Source organism: Amphiura filiformis, chromosome 7 (genome assembly GCF_039555335.1).
Source record: "Amphiura filiformis chromosome 7, Afil_fr2py, whole genome shotgun sequence".
Lineage (NCBI taxonomy): Eukaryota > Metazoa > Echinodermata > Ophiuroidea > Amphilepidida > Amphiuridae > Amphiura > Amphiura filiformis.
The window spans coordinates 32,917,226-32,930,534 of record NC_092634.1 but is presented as its reverse complement, the minus strand read 5'-3'; positions in this window follow the sequence as shown (position 1 = coordinate 32,930,534).

The following is a 13,309-nucleotide window of genomic DNA, read 5'->3' as shown; positions in this document are numbered from 1 at the left end:
ATAATAATAATAATAATAATAATAATAATAATAATAATAATAATAATATTAATAATAACACTTATAGTCATAATAACAAGAAGAAGAAGAAGAAGAAGAAGAAGATGATGATGATGATGATGATGAAGAAGAATAGCAATTATAAATAAATAGATAAATAAATAAATAGATAAATTAATTAATTAATTAATTAATTAATTAAATAATCAAATAATTAAATAATTAAATAATTAAATAAATTAATAAATAAATAAATAAATAAATAAATAAATAAAATATAAATGTATAAATAAATGAATATATAAATACAAAATGTATAAATAAAAATATAAAAATAAATAAATAAATAAATAAATAAATAAATAAATAAATAAATAAATAAATGAATAAATAAATTGCCAGGAATATGAGAGGAAGGAAAATGAACATCTAAAAATATAATAGTAGTAAAGGACCAGCCTGTAGATCCCGGGACCAATTCATAGAACAAAGGTTTGAAAGTCATTTTTGGATCTTTGATTGATTCTGAATACATTTAGCTTGGGCTCACACCTGAAACTTCCGGGCATTCCGGAGAGAGGTCAATCAGTGTCAAATGGGGGTCAAATTTTCAGAGTGCTCCAATTATGTCAAATAATATATCAAATTACTCGTAGGGTTATGAGTATTCGAAAAATGTATAGTTTGTTGTACGTCAGACCTTTGATGAGGGTGCTATGACGAAAAATGTTCAACGGTGATTTTTGTATCTAATGACATGTTTTATTGCACGTGAAATACAACTAAGCAACTTAAAAGACTTACAAGGAACTAGTAACCCTCTTTTGCAACATGGCTGCCAAAAGTTAAGTTCTGTCTGTGATACGGTACGATATATCAAAAGTGATAATTTCTATAAAACTGTTTTAAGTTTAACTCACCTATTTTGATATCTGAATATTATACCGTTATATTAATATTCATCTGATTCATTTATGAATCAAAATCATTTTCACTACTGTCTGAATCAGTGTCTGAATCAATATTTGACCTTGATTGACCACTCTCCGGAATGCCCGAAAGTTTCAGGAGGAACTCCTGATTTCAATATGTTAATGAGAAAAAAAGGTCGTTCATTAATTAATTTCTTTATCCACTGGCTCTCTGGTAAATCCGGTATTGCCAAATATTTCTTGTCCATTACCCGTGTTAATCTATTTATTTATTAAAATGAACCATCTATTAAATTCCTAAAATACAATGTATAGGCCTAGACTAGTGTATTTGATAACAAATTTGTTTTTATTTTTGATTGGAATTTGGGTTCCATTACACGATTTCATAATAAGATATGTTTGGGCATGGCGGAATTAGTAATGATTAAAAATAGACATACTCTTAGGCCCCCTTTTTTAATGTTTGTAGGCCTACATTATTGATATCAATATTTATGTACAAAATGCAAAAGAATGTATGTATATTTGATTGTTTTGTAAACATTAAATTTGATGTTTACTCATAATTATGTCTGGAAAGTCAGGGAAAAACTAAGGAGTATCGGTATTTAGTTTCCTGGGAAAGTGGATCAGATGAGCAGTGAGTAAAAACATTTGCCCTAAATCTTTATTTGATTTATATTGTTTTATGAATTTATTAGGGCTACTGGTAAAGTGCAGAAAAAACCTTCAAACGCACTCTAGGATTTTTCATCAGCAGCAGTAGAAATTTCTCTTGCATAGATTTTCTGGTGACCGCGCTTGGATTTAGCAAACAATGAACCATCAGGGTTATAGCGCGTTATTTAATCTGATTCAACTCGTCGTGGCACGTATATTTATTGCACGTGTAATACTTTTTGACGTCACGAAAAGTATTGTACATACAATATTGTACGTACAATACGGAGTCTGAAGCTAGCCTTAGACATTCAGTTAGCAGCCTGGACAACCGATTCTTTAGAAATGCTTAGTCGCGCTGAAAGTCGATCGATACATGTTAAAATCAGCACAATTCAGAGATACACCTTTTTGCTATGAAATTAATTTTCTCGGTCAAATATAAAGCAATATTTTTTTTTCTTCAGTAATGTCAGTTAAAAACTTGGTGATTGGATATACATTTTTTTTACAAATCCTGGTGTTAAAATTAAGCATCAAATTGTGTCTTTTAGTGTGATATTTTTGATTTTTATAGGCCTTCAGTTCGCACGCGAGCTTTTTACGGAATTCATTTTTAGCGTCTCAAACTAATATAGTTTGCTAAAGAAAGATATTTCCCACCTCTGTAAAGCACATCGTGTGGGTCTATATATTATAGTTTTGTTAGAATTTCCGTTTTTATTTTACCCTTTTTCCTTCATACTCCGAAAATGTCTAACTCAGTACTTTTATCTCGAGAGCAACCAACAGAAATAGTCGATATTTCCTTTGTTGTTTATCCAGGTCAATTTTCCATTGAAAGCAAATTGCCCGACCAGCGATTTGGTAGCCCAAATCCCCAATTGAGTGTTCTGGTTAAACATGATCAGTAGGAGCGCTATAGGCCTGGGAATTTCTTTGCTATATTGAAGTTCTAGCAACACTGTAGCCATGCCGGTATTCCTATTAAACCCAGGGATATCGATCCACAATGCTAGTATTAGCCTTAGATTTCACTCGTTGATTTTGAAAAATGGTCAGCCGGCAGTTAAAATAGTGAAATGAAAACGCAAATTCTGACAAAACTATGATATATCGCTCACGGTGATGTGCGTTAGAAAGTTGGGAAAAATCCTTCATTAGCGAACTATCTTACTTTGAAAAGCTAAAAGGTTGATACAAAAAAAGGCTCGCGGACAGAGTTTAAGCCTATCAAAATCGAAAATCTTACACTAAATGACTAAATTTCACGCCTAAGTTTAACACTAGAATTTGAAAAAAAATACAGTATCAAGCACTACAATTTTTTTTTTTTTTTTCTAAAAAAATGAAAATGATTTCTTTTCATTTGGCTGAGAAAATTAATTTTACATCGAAAAGGTGTAACTAAAAATTTAGCTCATTTCAACACCAAATTCGATCGTTTGTATTGCCTCATTAAATGACTGAGTGAGCCTTGCCAAACAAAAGAATCGGTTGTGCAGGCTGCTTACTGCATTTCTGATAACAATCTCACTGTTTTACCTCCCAGATTGTTTAGAAATCTCACCGCCTTATTGCACCTGTCCTTATCCAGAAACAACTTGGTAGAGGTTAATGAGTGTATCTTTGAAGGTGTCCATTATTTACTGATACTTGACCTTTCGCAAAATCTACTGGAAATATTACCTCCTAATTTGTTTCGCAATCTAGATAATATGAATATGTTGAACCTATCTTATAACAACATATCTTCTTTGAGAGAAAATTCGTTTGCTGGTTTGAAGAGACTTAGTCGTATGAGTCTTGACAATAATCAATTGACCTCTTTACCGCTTCAAATATTTGTCCTTATCCAGAAACAACTTGGTAGAGGTTAATGAGGGTATCTTTCAAGGTGTCCTTTATTTACTGATACTTGACCTTTCGCAAAATCTACTGGAAATATTACCTCCTAATTTGTTTCGCAATCTAGATAATATGAATATGTTGAACCTTTCTTATAACAACATATCTTCTTTGAGAGAAAATTCGTTTGCTGGTTTGAAGAGACTTAGTCGTATGAGTCTTGACAATAATCAATTGACCTCTTTACCGCTTCAAATATTTCAGGAACTGACAAATCTGGATAGACTGTGTCTCTCTAACAACCTTCTCAATACTTTGGAAGTTGGTTTATTTACTAATATGATTGAATTAAAGCATCTCGTATTAGGAAATAATAATATTAGTTCCCTCCCATTTGGATTATTTGAAAATATGGATAATCTAGTAGATTTTCACATATTTTCAAACCGATTAGCTTCTTTGGAGCCTTCTATTTTTACTGGATTAAGTAATTTACATGAGCTTAAAATGCAAGATAATATACTGACGTTCCTACTTATTGGTGTGTTTCAGGATCTTGAAAATCTTTCCAAGCTCTACCTTTCTGGCAATAGGTTTGTTACTCTAGCAAATGGTATTTTTAGAGGTTTGATGAATCTAAACCTATTGTATCTTAACGGGAACAGTATTCAGTTCTTGCCCGGGGAAATTTTCCAGGATCTGGGAAACCTCAGAGAATTGTTTTTATATAACAATAACTTGAGCTCACTAAACGAGACCACATTTCAAGGATTCTCCAGTCTAAACCATCTGGCTCTTCATCGGAACGGTATACAGTTCTTGCCCAGTGGAATTTTTCAGGATCTGCGAAACCTCAGAAAATAGTTTTTACATAGAAATAACTTGATCTCATTAAATAGGACCACACTTCAAGGACTAAAAAGTCTTCAGGTTCTTAATATCCTTGGAAATAGGATCAACAAATTACAACACGGCGTATTTCGAGATCTGGAAAATTAACGGCGTTGAACCTAAATAACAATTCATTAACTTCTTTAGATGATGATATTTTGGATGGATTGTTTAGTTTAACTAGATTGGATTTGAATTTTAACAGCATAGTTCATTTAGGGGCAACGGTATTTAAAAATATGAAACAACTTACACTTCTTGCATTGAATTATAACAAATTGGCATTCATTCCTGGAAATGCATTCCAATATTTAGAACATTTGTCTTACCTTGGTATTGAAGGTAACAGTTTAAGTCAATTATCAAATCATTTATTAAATAACTTGACAAACTTACAAGCTTTGTCCCTGAACAGAAATCACCTGGTGAGTCTAAGCCCGGGATTTATTGATAGTCTTACTGAATTAAAATTTTTGTACATCAATGATAATGACCTAGCAAGCTTGGATAGCAGATTTTTCAAAGACAGCATTAATCTAGAGGTTGTTGATATTTCCTCAAACAAGCTTATTACCATTCCCGACATCGCAAACTTGACTTATTTACAATTTCTCAACCTAAGAGCTAACCCATTGAAGACGATAGATAATGATACCTTTTCAAGCCTTCAAAGTAATACAGAATTGTATGTTAGTCAACACGAGATATGTGAGTGTTATATATCGGGCAAGGTTACTTGCAGTGCAGCCGATAACAGATCGCCCTATCTTACATGCGATCGATTATTATCAGATAGGATATTGATGATGATGATGATGTGGATAATTGGTTTAAATGCTTTTGGTGGCAATATATTTGTCTTGATTTGGAAAACTGTTTATAAACAGAGTAATTTAGTACAGAATTTGTTTCTCAGTAATCTTGCGATGTCTGACACACTTATGGGCGTCTATATGCTAATCGTTGCATCTGCTGATGTCTACTTTGGTGAATATTTTCCAATGAAGTCAGAACAATGGAGATCTGGTATCACTTGTAGAATTGCTGGTGCATTAGCCATTGTGTCATCTGAAGCCTCTGTATTTTTCATTTTGCTGATCAGCATCGATAGATATATCAGCATTCGGTTTCCGTATTCAACGAGAAAGATCAGAGTATTGGCAGCTAAAAGATTAGTGATTTTAACTTGGTGTGTTTCTTTCATAATTGAAGTCATTCCATCAATATTTAGTGGCAAAAATTTCAAATTTTATGATAACTCCCACGTATGTATCGGTTTACCCTTAGCCTTGAACAGAATTTATTCAACTGAAGAATATACTAATACCGAGTCTGCCGAAATTGGTGAACTTAATTTGAAACGTGACATTATTTTTTTCACAACACGTTTTGAACGTTACGTCACAGGGCAGTTCTTTTCATCAGCGGTATTTATTGGATTAAACTGTATTTGCTACTTAATGATAGTTTTCTGCTACGTGGAAATTATCATAGAAGTAAAAAGGTCCGCAAAACGGGTTGGGCGAAACAAAGACCTGCAACAACAACTCAAACTGACCATAAAGGTGGCAGCAATTGTCGCCACAGACTTTATATGTTGGTTTCCCATAATTATACTCGGAATTTTAGTGCAAACTAGGGCACTAAAATTACCCCCAACTGTATATGCTTGGTCGGTCACATTTATCTTACCAATTAATTCTGCTATTAACCCGTATCTCTATACAGTTGCGGAAATTATGTCCACTTATTTGAAAAAATCAAAAGCTGAGAAGAAAGATCAGAATCAAATTAATCATTAGTAATTTATATATGACTGAAGGTAAGAGTTAATAAGCCTCTGTTTGCACATTTACCTTAATGGCTGTTTCTTACGGAGCAAATTCTGTTGGAACAGTCACGTTAGTCTTGAATGTAAGCTAAAGAAGAGTCTTATCAATAAGCTAAAGAATGTTGAACTGAATACCAGAAAAATGTTTGCATTGGTTTCAAAGTTATATTGTGAAATGTCCTGTAAAACTAATAAGTAAGCCTATTCAGGTTTTCCGCAAGGCTCAATTACTGGGCCACTAGTATTCATTGGTTTAATTAAGTAAACAGTTTGACACTAAGATATAGTAGGGGATGATTGCCTGCCAAAATAATCTTTCTGATACCATTTTTGTTACCTTTCAATTGTCATCATTGTACGGGGGGGGTCAAAAATCATTATTCCAAACATACTGTTTCCATACATGTAAGAAAACTATGATGACTGTTTTTGAAGTGCTCTGTATTATATAATACCGAAACAGAAAGAACCACGGAAACTATTTTCACCAAACGATACGTGGTATTAGGTCAGTTTTAACATGTATAATTTAAGGACATACATCGTGCAGTACCATCATGGTATGGTTAAATAAACTGTGTTGAAAATGTGGCTAATTGTATAAAGTCTTGTGAAACCATTTAAAAGTAAGCCTGTTCCGGTATTCCGCAAGGCTCAATTATTGAACAATTAGTATTCATTGGTTTGGTTAAATAAACAGTGTGGAAAGCGTATGACTGTGGTTAATTATATAAAGTCTTATAAAAACTAACAGTAGTTCTATATTGATATTCCACAAGACTCAAATCTTGGTCATAAAAAGTTTGGAAAGCACAACCCATACCTCTTACCTAGGCTCCCCTCTCCGCACCTATTTAACCTTCTTCTCTCCCCCACCTCCTCACACTTGATATCTCCTCTCCCCTACACACTATTCCACTCCATTCTCGAGCTCTCCTCTCCACCTCCTTCCCTTCCCACTTCCAATGATGTCTCCCCTTTGTTTCTTTTTCTCCCTAGTCCCACCCACACTTCACCCGAAACGGCTTTCTACAACTTTTAAAGGGTACAGACAAAGGTATTGGTAACGATGATACTGAAGAGCTTAGACAGGATAATAGGAAACCACGTGATCAAAACCAATACCAAAACTTATTATTTAAAACGACCGACTGCTTATGTTCACCCTATTGTCTTAAACAAAAGGTACCACTCGATAGATAGCTTGTCGGCAAATCAAATCGGCTCAAAGGAGCAATGTGTTACGTAGTCTATTGTCCCTTCATTTTTATTAAAACCTACTTGCCACAAACGATGTGCTCCAAAAATCACTACATTCATATGAAAAGGTTTGACTACAAAAACGAGTCTCTCATAAATGCATCTGCGCATCTGTTTCCCCTGAGCACACAGATGTTTCCACGCACAGCGAGCCTAGCCTCTACGCAGTATGTTTTATACTACACGGTTGAGTGCATAGCATCAAAAGAGCTGTGCGAGATCTAGTGGAAAAAGGCATCTGTAATTGTTTTGTCTAAACCTCAAGTGTTCCCTTCATCCAATCAGAATTTTTTTATATTGAACGAAAGCTAACACTACCCCCTTTTTTCATTCAGTCAACAGATAACGCAACTCAATGTTTATAGCAAGGCGAATTTGGTAAATCTATTGAAAACGACCTATCCATGCATAATTTTTGACCAAAATGTAGGATTTAAAAGTCAATATTTTTCAAATGCAATATCATTAAATGTAAGAGCCCACTTATGTTGTCCATATACTAGCTTCATTTCAATGAGCAATGACAAATTCTCTTTAAATAACAAATCGTGTGCAAAAAGTTACTATTTTCGCGTGTTTTATCATACGGTTGTAGATTCAATGAATTATGACTTTGCTAAAGAGCGCTTACAAATTGATACGAATTATAGTTATGTAAAAATGTCAACAAAAAAACAGAAATAAAGTCCTGCCAACATCTGTCATTGATAATCCGATAATCCGCGCGTGACGTCACGTGGGATTATGCGGCACAATGACGTATCATATTCATCAGCTCGTTGTTGTATTTGGTCGTTGTTAATGTGGATAAAATATAGGCCTATAATATCTAGTACTCTCCGAAAGCACTTGGTTTAAGGTATATAAATATTCAATACAAAATGAAATTTATATATTTTATTTTTTATTCTACAATCAATGAAATGGTTGGTCCATCTAAGCGACCGATGGCGGGGTAGGTCATCTGGTTGTTCTTCTCTGTTGGTTATATGCTGCTGGCTATTTTACCGTATTTTATACGAGAAGGGAATTTAACCTCTATTCACAGTGTTGCAAGTAAGGTTGGTCGTTGAGGCAAATGTACGTGAAAATCACTGCGGGCATCTGATGACCCTGGAACGACCTTGGACAATTATTGTCTTTCGTCACGTCTTGACACGGAAACGCGATACATGTGTATCTATAGGCGATCAAAAGAAGAACTGCATCAACATTTGTCCCTTTTATTCTGCCGTGTGGATTTTTGGTCACACTCAAACAGAAAATACTCTTTACATGATTACATTAACATGCACTCCTCCCCACGTCATAAAAACTTCGACTAGCCGAAGTTCCCTAGTGCATCAAGAAAGGACTCACACGATGACACAACGGCAGACGACGTGGATGATCATGCTATCGCACTCATAAGCCTTTCTCGGTGGACTAGATTTCCTTAAAATAATCGATCCAGAGCCGGATTTACCATAGGGCCAGATGGCCAAATTTTGGGGGCCCCCAAAATTGTCCTGTACAGTGTGCATCTTCCATTTCAGCCGAAAACACCATGTTTTGGACCAAACATTTTTCGCGCTTCGCGCGCACTTACCTGTTTATACGAAGGTTCAGCTTCAAATGTCTAAAATTTGATTTTTTTTCACACGCTTCGCGCACAAATGCCCTAATAAAATCTAAAACTTGGCCATTTGAGTGCACAATGCGTTCCTCATGGTGCATTTGGGGCCTCCAAATTTTGGCCTGGCCCAGGGCCCCAAAAAAGGTAAATCCGGCCCTGAATCGATCAATCAATACAAAGGAACAGTATAGATGAGTTGAGCTCAATGTTTATCAACAGAGGCAAGGGACTGATATATCGACATGCTTGAGCGAACTACATACAACCACAACAATGTTCAATAGTCTTATTGTGATGTGGCGGCAGTTTACGCATACTACCAGGTAAAAAACAATGGAAATTGTGATGGTGCGCGCGCATACTGGCAGGCAATGATGTCACAAGTCAACTTATCTTTACCACTAGGCTTACATGATATCAAACTGCAAGTATCACATCTCTTGTCACTAGTGTTTACTTTTACTTATGCATTTACATAATGTACAGTTACGTACAACTTGGGTTTTTGAGAGGAGGGAGCTCTCTATTATTTTATACGTAAAATTTACCCTAAGGCAAAGAGGTCGATGTGCGCCATTAGGCGAACCTTTTCGGTACTAAACTATTTCTAAAAACAATTTAGTTAATTTAACTCCACCGAAGGAAATAAACTACACCACTATTATGGTAACTTTTCATACTTTCATCAACAGTTGTTAATATTGTGAACAGAATTAGTTAGCCTTTTGAATCGAACAACAAAATAAAAGCAGCAAAGTACAAAGTCGTCTTCAATCACCTTTTGTCAAACGTCAATTATAAAGACATGTGTGGTGAAGATTTACATCGTACGGTCAATAAACCTGCTTCTTTTTCTTTCTTTCTATTTGTTTGTTTTGTTTTGGACTTTATCATTTGCTTGGAGCCATGGCCATCGATCAATTTCATTCCTGTAATATAACTTTCTGATGCGAATAATTTCAAAATTCTACAAGTAAGTTGATTAAAGTTTTATTCAGATTTCCATTTACAAATTAAGCGTACTGCTAGCCAGCGCGTATTATTTTGCACAAGGTCCATTGCACACGATTGACGTCGCGCACGTATACGCGATGGTTAAGCTGTCAAAGGAACCTTCACTTTTAAGCTATTTATATTCACTTGAATGGGTCTTTAATTGGCAGGCTCTTAAGGGCCAGCCTGTCCAACAATCAAACACCAAATTAATATGTTTAGAATATCCAATATCAACAGGAAACTGGTTCCAAAGATTGTGACAACAGATATGAGTGGTGGTGACATAGAAGACATTGTAATTTAAAACTTTCAGCCAATCAGGGTGCTTGTGAATTTAGCAACAGCTTAAATACCCAGCAAACACAAAACGTTTTCGACATCATTCGCAAAAGGTTATAAAAGGTTGTCAGAAAACGTTTAAATGTCGGGTTATATAAAGGGTATATTAAGAGTATAAAACGTTTTCATAACCTTAAAAACATTTTTGATAATCTACTGCTCATCAAACAAAAATGTTTTGCAGAAAACGTTTAAATGTCGGGTTATATAAAGGGTATAAAAATGTTTTAATAACATTCCAAAAACATTCTTGAAAACTTGATACAAAACATTCTAAACATAATGTTATTTTGGGGTTGAAAAAATATTTTGCGAAAAATGTTTGCCTAAAATATTTTCAATAACGTTTTAAAAACGTTTTCATGACCTTTATATAACCGACATTTAAATGTTATTAAAAGGTTTTGAAAAAACATTTTAAGAACATTTCCGTGTTTGCTGGGTTCAAATATTTTAACATAATGTTATTTAAGTATTGACACAATATTTGGCAAAATGTTTGCAAAAAATAGTTTACAATAACATTTTTTGAAAACGTTTAAAAATATTGTTATAGCGTGTTTTCATACAAAACGTTTTAAAACGTTATCATGACCTTTATATAACCCGACATTTTAATGTTATTAAAACGTTTTTACCTGAACCAAAAGCCAAAATATAACTTATTTAAAATGTTTTTAAAACGTTTTTGTGTTTGCTGGGTAGTGCCTTGAATCCGGAGTTTTATATATCAGGATCTGTAAGACCTATGGGGATGCTACTTGATGATAGAAAGGATATCCAGCTGTACACCTGCCTGATTTTCAGTGCAAAATGTAAAATTATTAAGATGTTAATTTGCACATCTCTCTCTCTCTAAGCTTCTCTAAATCACTCTGCATGTAGAAAGATACATTGTAATATGTTGAATTTTACAATGTATTAATATGGGCGAGGTTAGTGGTGGAGTGGTGGGTATGGTATGGTAGGGTAGGGTAGGGGTGTTTTTGCGGGGTTATTTTTTTAATTTTCCAAAAATGTTTTTTATTTGTTTACATACCAAAAAACCTACCCCCAGCAAACACATAACGTTATACAGAAAAAAAGTTTAAAATGTCTGGTTATATCAAGGTATAAAACGTTTTAATAACAATCAGAAAACATATTTGATAACACTTTAATATCTGGTTATATTAAGCTCATGAACACATTGGTTAAATGTTTTATATGAAACAAACACTACAACGTCATTTTTAAAATATTAAAAACGTTATTGCAAAATATTTTTTAGCAAACATTTTTGAAAAAAAGACAAATATTTTTGTCAACAACACCTTAATACATAATGACAGAATGTATTGCGTCAATTATCAAAACGTATAACGTTTTGACCAAAACCAAAATACGTTTAGAACACGTTATAACGGTCGTTTGTTCGTTTGAAGAGACGAACCAAAACCATGTCATTCTATGAGGTGCCCTTACCTTATAGACGAGCCTTGTTGATTACGTCAATTGGGCTATTCCATTTAAAATCCACACTACCCCTATGGAAGATTTTGGATATATCTGCCACAGGGGGAGAATGAATTTCAAATGTAATGAGCAAATTAGGCAGCTCCATTTGAATTGCATACCTCTGAGAAAGATTCAACCCGAATATTCCCTTGAAAGGGGTGAGTTTCAAATGTAGCTGCTAATGTGTTAATTCCATTTGAAATTCATACTCCCTCGGTGGAAGATATTTCCAAAATCTTCCAAAGGGGTTAGTGTGGATTTTAAATGGAATAGTTCATTTCATTTGACGCCAAATGCTGACAAATCTGTTACAAGCGTACCGATGTTGTCCTCTGATACTAATCAGTCGTAAACATCCATCAATCAGTAAGTATATGAAACATATTTGGTTTCCGTACTGTCGTTTGCCATTATATTAATGAATACAATTATTTTACTTGAACTTTTTTTTAAATCAACTAAAATCACACATGTGCATTACACATGTGCATTAACTGGGTATTAAAAAAGTAAGTGCGCATGTTCATACCTGTCACTGTAAATCTTTCACACTTGACTTTATTTTCCTATAAGAGGTGATATTAGAAGTGTCAGCGATCATATCTATCGTCTGGTATAAGCGAAAGCTACCGAAATTATCAGAAGTCTCCGTTCGTTACCTCTATGCCGAGCGTCTATGTGACTTTTTGTTCCTGACAACTTAACAAAATATACGTGATTATCGACAAATAAATATCCAAAATGGATACCAATTCATCGAATTTGTCAACAACGAAATATACGTGATTATCGATAAATAAATATCCAAAATGGATACCAATTCATCGAATTTGTCAACAACGATTATCCCATCCCCGGATGTGATTACCAAGCCTTATGAGTATATTTTGTTTTACACTACACTATCGATTCATCTCTTCATTTTCGTCTTTGGTATTTTAAGCAACTCACTTTATTGTACTGTGATAATTCGTTTTCCTCGGCTTCGCACCTCATTCAATGTTATAGCATTTGCTTTATCTGTCGCCGACTTTGTAGGATCGTCAGTCACGATACCGCTAGCGAACATATTGGTGAGACACCACCACAGGACGAAGACATTAGATGCACCTGTTTGCAAGATGAACATTTTCACTATGAATCTTGTCAAGTGGTTTGCCATCTTGATAATGACAGAACTAGCCATTATCCGTGCTAAATCTGTTTTGTCAAAGCGTGTATGGCATATGTCATTATCAAAAATAAAACTACTCGTTGGATTTAATATTTTAGTAGTAGTACCGTTTTCAATATATCGCACTTTTTTCTCGAAAAATAATATATGTAACCAGAATGTCGGCAGCACAAATAACCATAGTTGGCTGGTAAATACGGCAGTTTTTATGGGACTATTCTTCTTTATCTTCTCCGGCTATGTAGTGTTGTCAGTTGTGACTA